Genomic DNA, 9,512 nt, shown 5'->3' with positions numbered 1-9,512 from the left:
GCTTGGCTACCTTTGTTACTGGGGAAACACAAGCCTCCCTCCTGCTCTCTGTGGCTGTAGCCATCTTGGTTGGGTTCATTTGCATATTTGCTCCTTATTGGCTGGTGGGCATGGCTTGTGGGTGTAGCGGAGTTAGGGTCAATTTGCATATTACTCTTTTATTAGGTAGGATATAAAAAGCCAGTGACAGGAACACTGTAATGACTGGAATGACCGGTTGCTATGACACCCACTGCAGCCAGCAAACAAGCCTCTTCCACTCTTCCACCCCTATCAAGAGAGGGGAGGCCAGCCAACCCTCCTGCACCCCCTCCCCCAATTAGGGGCAGGGATGGCATGCCAACTGCCTGTGGACCCTCCCCTTGGCAGGCCCCTCCCCCTGGCCAGGCTGGTTCCCAATCAGCCCCCCCACCGACCCCATCAGGTCATGGCCCCGACCCCTAGCCGGCCCCATCTCTGATGGGCCCCCACCACCCTGATCAGCGTGCAGACCCTCCCCCCGGCTGGCCCTACTCCACTCCCGATTGGCCCCCCCACACCAATTGGGGGTGGGGCCAGCCATCCAACCACCCACAGCTCTTTCCCCTGGCTGCTGGCCCCCGATTGGCCCCCCACCCCATTCTGGGTGGACCCGTCTGGTCCACCACCCACAGCCCCTCCCCATGAGCAGCCCCACCCCTGATCAGCCCCCACCACCCGGATAGGCCCACGGTGCCCCCCAGCCAGTTCGACTCCCGATCAGCGCCCCCCACTCCAATCAGGGGCAAGACTGGTGGCTACCACCCACGGACCCTCCCCTTGACTGGCCCACCACCCACAGCTCCTCCCCATGGCCAGCCCCACCCTCAATTGGTTCCCCCACCCAAATCGGGGACAGGGCCTGCCAGCCAGTTGCCAGCGACCTCTCCCCCTTGGCCGGGCTAGCCAGACTCCAACTATGCACGAATTAGTGGACTGGGCCTCTAGTTTTATATAATTTCATCTTTTAAAAACATGAGTACACTTTTGAAGGTACTATACAAGCTACATTAACATCATGCTTAGTGGGGATTTAACAAATTCATCATTATTACAATCGAACAATACAATAATTATTATTATTAATACAATTTCACAAGATTATGGAATGGAAATCACCATTATTACTTAATATTTTTGAAGTATTCAGGAAAAAAATAGATGTTAGAAATGAAGAGTTACATCCTAGCTGGTTTGGCTCAGCGAATAGAGCATCGGCCTGTGGACCCAAGGGTCCTAGGTTTGATTCTGGTGAAGGACACATGCCCAGGTTGTGGACTCAATCCCCAGTAGGGGCCATGCAGGAGGCAGCTGATCAATGATTATCTCTCATCATTGATGTTTCTCTCTCTCTCTCTCTCTCTCTCTCTCTCTCTCTCTCTCTCTCTCTTTCTCTCTATCCCTTCCTTTCTGAAATCAATAAAAATGTATTTTAAAAAAGAAATGAAGAGTTATGTTTATTATTTTCAGATTATTTTCTTAATCCAGAAATTTTCTAAATTGGTAAATATATCAGAAATACTGGGAGTTCATTATTATCATCAGAACATAAATATGTACAATGAAGTAGCTTCCTTTTAAAAATCAGGATTTGGAAATAAAATACATGCATTATCAAACAGTAATAAATACATAAAACATGCAAGGATAAGCTTAATGAGACATAAAAGAACTTTATCAATAAAACTATAAGACTTTGCCTTTTGTCTCTCCAAATAGCACCATGGCGGTTGGCAAGAATAAGCATTTTATAAAAGGTAGCAAAAAGGGAGCCAAGAAAAAAGTGGTTGATCCATTTACTGAGGATGATTGATGAATGTGAAAGCACCAGCTATGCTGAATATAAGAAATATTGGAAATGCACTAGTCACAAGAACTCAATAAACCAAAATCACATCTGATGGTCTCAGGGTCATGTTTTTGAAGTGAACCTAGTTGATCTGCAGAATGATGAAGTTGCATTTAGAAAATTCAAACTAATTACTGAGAATGTCCAGGGCAAAAAGTGCTAATTTTCATGGCATGGATGACCCATGACAAAATGTGCTCCATGGTCAAAAAATAGCAAAGTATGATTATAGCTCATTTTGATATCAGGAATACCAATGGTTATTTGCTTCATTTATTCTTTGTTGATTTTATTAAAAAACTAGGATCCCGGAGCACAGATTTCTGCATGGGTGGGGTCCCTCAGCCTGGCCAGCGATCGGGGCCATCGAGGCCATCTCACAAAGTCCAGATCAGGGCTGATCAGGGCCGACCAACCAGGGGGAGGAACTGCAGGAGGTTGGTTGTGGGAGTGCATTGACCACCTGGCCATCTGGGGGGAGGGACCACAGGAGGGTGGCTGTGGGAGTGCACTCACCACCAAGTGGCAGCTCCTGAATTGAGCATCTGCCCCTTGGTGATCAGTGCGCATCATAGCGACCGGTTGACTGGTCATTTGATCGACTGGTTATAACAGTCAGTTAGGCTTTTATATATATACTAGAGGCCCAGTGCATGAAATTCATGCATGGGGGGGATGTGTCCCTCAGCCAAGCCTGCACCCTCTCCAATCTGGGACCCCTCAAGGGATATCCAACTGCCCGTTTAGGCCTGATCCCACCTCGGACATCCTTCTCAAAATCCAGGACTGCTGGCTCCCAACTGCTCACCTGCCTGCCTGCCTGATTTCCCCTAACCACTTCTGCCTGCCAGCCTGATCACCCCCTAACCACTCCCCTGCCAACCTGATCGATGCCTAGTTCCTCCCCTGCCAGCCCGATTGCCCCTAACTGCCCTCCCCTGCCGGCCTGGTCATCCCCAACTGCCCTTCCCTGCAGGCCTGGTCACCCCTAACTGCCCTCCCCTGCAGGCCTGGATGCCCCCAACTGCCCTTCCCTTCTGGCACAGTCACCCCCCAACTGCCCTCCCCTGAAGGCCTGGTCCCCTCCAACTGCCCTCCCCTGAGGGGTTGGTTCCCCCCACCTGCCCTTCCCTGCTGGCCATCTTGTGACAGCCATCTTGTGTCCACATGGGGGTGGCCATCTTTGACCACATGGGGGCAGCCATCTTGTGTGTTGGAGTGACAGTCAATTTGCATATTACCTCTATTAGGATAGATGCAACAGTCAGATTTTGAAGGCCTCTTATGCTCAGCATCAATAGGTCCACCAAATAAGAAAGAAGTTGTTGAAAATCATGACCCAGGAGGTTTGGATAAATTCAGGGGTGGGTGGGAAGAGATCAAGCAATGAACTTGTATGCATCTATACATAACCCATGGACACAGACAATACGAGGGTAAAGGACTGGAGTGGGGGGTAGGGGCAGGTTGGGAAAGGTCAATGGGGGAAAAAATGGACATGTGTAATCCTTTCAACAGTAAAGATTATTTTTTTTTAATTTTTAAAGAATTACTTGAAAGAAGTAGTCAATAACTGATTACAGATAGCACTGCAAAAGACATAGAAAAGCCTTGCTAATTTATTTATCACCTCTATTTCTCTGTTAAAAATGTCAAAATGCTGGAGAAGCCCAAGTTTGTGTTGGGAAAACTCATGGAGGTTCCTGGTGAAATTAGCAGTTCTGATAAAGCTATTGGGGATGAGACAGGTGCTCAAGTTTAATGAGCTGATGGATATGAATCCAGTCTAAGAATCTGTTTAAAATTCAGACTTTTAATGGTGACAAAAATGCTATTTGTTATGTTTAAAATATTATAAGATTTAATGAGAGAAATTTTGTAAAAGATAAATAAATGACATTAACAAGTCCCTTGGTTGAAATGTCTCAATATTGTAAAAACGTCATTTTTTCCCAAATATTTTCTGCTCTTATTAGAATCAATATATCTCCTACTCCCTATAAAAAGACAGCCTTTTTTGGGGGAGACATGACCAAGAAATTACCAATTTTCTTTGAAGAATAAACCTTTACATTGAAAGAATAAATCAGGAAAATTATGATAAATAATAATAATAATAATATAAAACTTTCCTTGTCAACTTCTAACATATATTTAGAATATTGGTAAAATGATCAACAAGGAATTTAATGGGGCCAAAATTTGTTAGAGAAAAAAACCACAGCAAATATTGCAATTTACTTTTGAGGCTAGAATTTTTACAATATTGAGAAAAATAGATTACTTAGTAAACACTGGAAATAATTTTGGAAAATATACTTAAAATATTTACTCATCATCATAGATCAAAATCAACACCCAAGTATTAAGTATTTAGCTATTAAAATACTATAATAAAATGAAGTAAATAAATTTTACTTTTTTTGGTGCTCAAAAGCAAGAATCATTAGGAGTAATATTAAATTTCTTCACTATGTAAACTTTTCTTTTTTGATAAAAAAACAAAAATGTTAATAAATGATATACTGGTAAAATATTTACAGTGTAGATGAGTGACAAAAGTTTAATATACCAAATATATAAATATACAGTATTTTCCGGTGTATAAGACGACTGGGTGTATAAGATTTTCCTGGGTTAAAAAGTTGTCTTATACGCCAGAAAAGACGGTATTAACTTTATTCTTTTTCCTTTTGAAAATTAATATTGATTTAATTCAGCTACCGTATTTTCTGGCATATAAGACAACTTTTTTTTTTTAAATATATTTTATTGATTTTTTACAGAGAGGAAGGGAGAGGGATAGAGAGCTAGAAACATTGATGAGAGAGAATCATCGACCAGCTGCCTCTTGCACACCCCCACCAGGGATGTGCCCACAGTCAATGTACATGACCCTGACCGGAATCGAACCCGGGACCCCCCAGTCTGCAGACCGACGCTCTATCCACCGAGCCAAACCGGCTTTGGCTAAGACAACTTTTTAACCTAGGAAAATCTTATACGCCCAGTCGTCTTATACACCGGAAAATACGGTAAATATGAAAGTAAATTAAAGTGATGATATAAACAAGTTCATTAGCAATTAAAGATGTGCCACAGTGGTACAAATCTGTAAGCAGGTGGGAATTTCCATGAACTCTTTGTTGTAGGTTAAATGGTAGGCTCTTTTAAAGGGCAACCGGATAATATGTAATTTGAAGATTAGCAGACATTTTAGTCCACAAAATCTATAGTGAGAAATATCTCTTAAGGAAATAATTAAAAACTTACATATATATGGATTTATATAAGAATACGTTTATAACAAAACCAGAAAACATTTTAAAGTATATGGTTAAGGTAAAATACATTGCTACACACACATGCACACACACACACGAATATGTTACCTCCATCAAATACTTAAATCAAGATGTCTATAATATGCTCTTAAGTGAATTTTATAGGCTACACATATAATATAATTAAGATGTAATATGCAAATGGTCATTATGCTGTGAAGCGTAATGACCGGATCATGGATCAGCAGGAGGGTGGGGCAGCGAGCTACAAGCGGGCAGTGGAGAGCTATAGGAGGGGGCAGGGCAGCAAGCTATGGGGGAGAGGGAGGGCGGGGGTTGGGGTGAGCTACAGGATGGCAGGGCAGTGGGCAGAGAGCTACTGGGGGGGCAGCGAGCTACTGGTGAGCTACTGGAGCAAGGATTCATGTGCAGGGCTACTCGTATAATATAATTTCATTAAGATAAAAAGAGATAGGCAGAAGGGGAAAGAGATATAATTTTAATATGTAGTGGCTGGAAGGATATACCCCAAAATTTTACAGAAAGATACTGTACCTATACATTATTTTCATTTTTTCTTTATACTTTTTATACATAAAAATATATTAACTTGCCTTTGGAAAAAGATAAGGCTATATATAAGCATTGTCTCTTTATTTAATACTAGTGGCCCGGTGCATGAAATTTGTGCATGGGGGCGGGGTTGTTCCTCAGCCTGGCCTGCACTCTTTCCAATTTGGGACCCCTCGAAGGGAGTCCTACTGCCGGTTTACAGGGAATTGGGCCTAAACTGGCAGTCGGAGATCCCTCTCACAATCCAGGACTGCTGGCTCCAGCTGCTCACCTGCCTGCCTGCCTGCCTGATTGCCCCTAACCACTCTGCCTGCCAACCTGCTCGCCCCCAACTGCCCCCTGCCACTGGCCTGCTTGTCCCCAAATGCCTCCCCGCCATACTGATCACCCCTAACTGCCCCCGCTGCTGGCCTGCTCACCCCCACTTTCCCTCCCCACTGGCCTGCTCACTCCAAACTACCCCCCCCCCACACTGTCCTGATCACCTCCAACTGACCCACACTGATGACCTGCTCACCCCCAACTGGCCCCTCTGCTGGTATGCTTACCCTCAACAACCCCTGCCATGCTATCCTGGCCTGATCACCCCCCTCAGTGACCCAAGGTCCCAGCCCCTCCTTTTTTTCTTTTCTTTTTTTTTTTTTTCAGTGCCTCCTTGAGCAGAGGCCAGGGCCAGCTGGAAGCAAGTATCTAGGATTTATTTATCTTCTATAATTGAAACTTTGTAGCCTTGAGCGCAGGCCAGGGCCAGCCAGGGCAAGCGGGAAGCTTGGCTTCCTCCATTGCCAGGGCAACCCAAGCCTCCTGCTTGCTCCAGCTCCGTGGCCAGCCGCCATCTTGGTTGGGTTAATTTGCATACTCTCTCCTGACTGGCTGGTGGGCATGGCTTGGCATAGCAGAGTGATAGTTAATTTGCATGTTTCTCTTTTATTAGTGTAGATAAGGACAGCAAATGCATTGTGTGCTCAGTTCATGGAAACTGAGCAAATTGTGCAAATTATTTGCTATTACAGCACTCTCATAAATCCTCCACAAACACTTTGAGCTTCCTTGGTGGAAACTTTTAATGAGTGTTCAGGTTATGCTACAATAATGCAGAGTCACTCAGCTGGCTTGAGATAGTAATTCTCTAACTCTGGGGTTTTCTGAAAGACTAAATCTCAAGTGTAGAGCATTCTTAAGTTGTGCTTTTGAGATGTTCCCTGAGAAAATATGTGACATGAGCTGAAAAAATAATTTAAATGACAATCAGCCAGCTGTAATACAAAAAGATAATTGGAAGGACAAGATTCAATTTTGACATTTATACTCACACAAAGAACTTGAAATGGAAAAAGAAAAGATGCATTCGCCTTCCACATCTTCTAGCAGGTAGGTGTAATACATACAATTCATTTAATGATTCTTTAATTTCTCCATGAAGGTATGTATCTGAGCAGTCTGGGAAATAGTGCTAGAATACAGCATCCTTTAGAATGAATAAAAATAGATATCCAAGTACTAAGATGTGTGAAGCTTAACATTTTTGTTGTAAAATAGTTAATTTAAAAAAATGGAACTAAAGCATACGATATTAGCTGGTTGCTATTCTTAGCTGTCAATTAATTTTCTAGAGCTGCCATGACAAAGTACCACAGTCATAGTGACCTAAACAACAGAAATATGTTTTGTCACAATTCTAGAGGCTAGAAGTAAGGGTTGATTTCTTCTGAGGCCTCTCTCCTTGTGTTGTAGATACACATTTTCTCTCAACATCTTCACATGTGTGTTTGTGTCCTATTCTCCTCTTCTTAGGAAGACATCAGTCATATTCGATTAAGGCCCTCTCTAATAGTCTCATTTTAATTTAATCACCTCTTTACTGACTCTGTTTCCGTATGCAGTCACATTCTGAGGATTTAAATGCTAACAAGGATTAGCATTTAAAAATAAGGATCTTTGGAGAATACAGCTAAATTGAAGGATTGACGGACTGACTATAAATAAATGAATAATCTTTAGTACTGTTCTAATTGATTTGCTGATGTATTCAATTAAGAAATATGCTGAAAAATGTTAAAAATGGCATAAATTTTCTGAAAATGGGAGGTTGAAATATTTTTTCATGTCATATTTTAGTGTAGGATGTTTACAAAGTTATGTCATTTCTATGCTATCCCTAGAGATGCGGAAGTGTAAAAGTAAATAAAGTTTGTAAGGAAAGACCCCATCGGTTTTATGATATGTAATTATTGTTAAATCTGTGACTTAACAATTCACAAATTTGAATAGCAAGTAATTATATAGTGGGCCAGGCACCATTCTATGTATATTTTAATAACAATAAGCAACATAAATTGAGCCCTTGCCTTCAGAGAGTTCATACTCAAATGGGGAAGAGAGTAAATGAATGTGCAAGCCAATAAATAAAGTAAGTTTAGGGTTTTTATATGCTACCAGAAAAGACTAAAATAGGAAAATATGGTAGGGAGTGAGAGGAGCTGGTGTCTACTATGGTCAGAGAAGGCCTCTGCTGAGACGACCTTATGATGAGAAGGGCTCTCTGAGCAGAGCAGCACGAGCAAATTCCCTTTGGGTGAATGATCTTCATGGGTTTAAAGGGCAGAAGTAGGTGACTGAATCAAATGAAGTGAACAAAGAAAGTGTAGGGAAGGACTGAATGCAGAGAGAGGCCTTCAGATTATAGAGATATTTGAAATGGCAGTAAAAAGTTTAGATTTTAATTATAATTATATTCTGAAGATTTGAGGCAGGAGAATAACTTGATCTCATAAGCCCTTAAGAAAGACCATTTTTGCTTGGAAAAGAGGCAAGAGGAGGAGAAGGGAGACCACGGGAATTGCTGCTACAGTGGTCCATGCACAAGGGGCAGGTGAACTTGAGAAGGGCAGGGGAAGTAGAAATAGGGAAAATTCACCAAATTTTGAAAATATTTTGGAGATGTAGCGGACAGGAGTGACAGGGGGATTGGTTGTGTAGTGTAACAAGAAACAAATAATCCAACATGACTCAACAATATTTTGGTTTCTGTTATTGTGTGAAAGGTGGTATCATACACTGGGTACTTTTTTTGGAGGGAGTATATTTGTAGGAAAAACAACAAGTTATCTTTTGTCAAGGGGAACCTGAAATGGAGAAGATGTTAGATAATGGATTATGAGGTTTATTTTCAGGGAAGATTTCTCTCTAGGCAAGATAGAGAAGTTTGGAAGTTTTTAGTATATACTTTGGCTGAGTACAGAAAGAAAAAATGCCCTGGCTGGTATCGCTCAGTTAGTTGCACATTGTCCCCTGCACTGAGAGGTCTCTGGTTTGATTCCTGGTTGGGGCACATTTGAAGCCGTGGGGAGCTAGGTGAGGTTACATTGGTTGAGTACAGAAAGAAAAAAGGGGATTATAGGGCAGTGCTACAGATTTTTCAGGTTTGGAGGAAATGGAAGTCCTAGTAAAAAATAGTAGTCCGCAAAGTAAACGAAACTCAAGAGTATAAGGTCTGGGGAACCTAGACACCTTTTTCAGGAAGAAGGAATAATCAAATGCTAATGAATGGTTGAATAAAACAAGAACAGATAATCATTTGCTCTGGTAAAATGTTTTTGGTGTTCTCATTAAAAGCCATTTCATTGAACTGACAGCAATTAAAGCACTATTTGAGTACATTTAATGAAAAATGGGAGATGAAGAAATAGATATAGACAGAAGAGGGTCAAAGGGTAAACAGAAGCCTGGCTGGTGTGGCTCAGTGGTTGAGCATCAACTCATGAACCAGGAGGTCACAGTTAGATTCC

At 42.0% G+C, this 9,512-nt stretch overlaps 1 pseudogene; it reads left to right on the top strand.

Annotated features, from left to right (window-relative positions):
- Positions 1 to 1,741: 1,741 nt before the first annotated feature.
- On the top strand, positions 1,742 to 1,902 carry LOC129150615 (40S ribosomal protein S3a-like; annotated as a pseudogene).
- The last annotated feature ends 7,610 nt before the right edge of the window (positions 1,903 to 9,512 follow it).

Source organism: Eptesicus fuscus, chromosome 2 (assembly GCF_027574615.1).
Source record: "Eptesicus fuscus isolate TK198812 chromosome 2, DD_ASM_mEF_20220401, whole genome shotgun sequence".
Lineage (NCBI taxonomy): Eukaryota > Metazoa > Chordata > Mammalia > Chiroptera > Vespertilionidae > Eptesicus > Eptesicus fuscus.
This window is presented reverse-complemented; position numbering and strand designations above follow the sequence as displayed.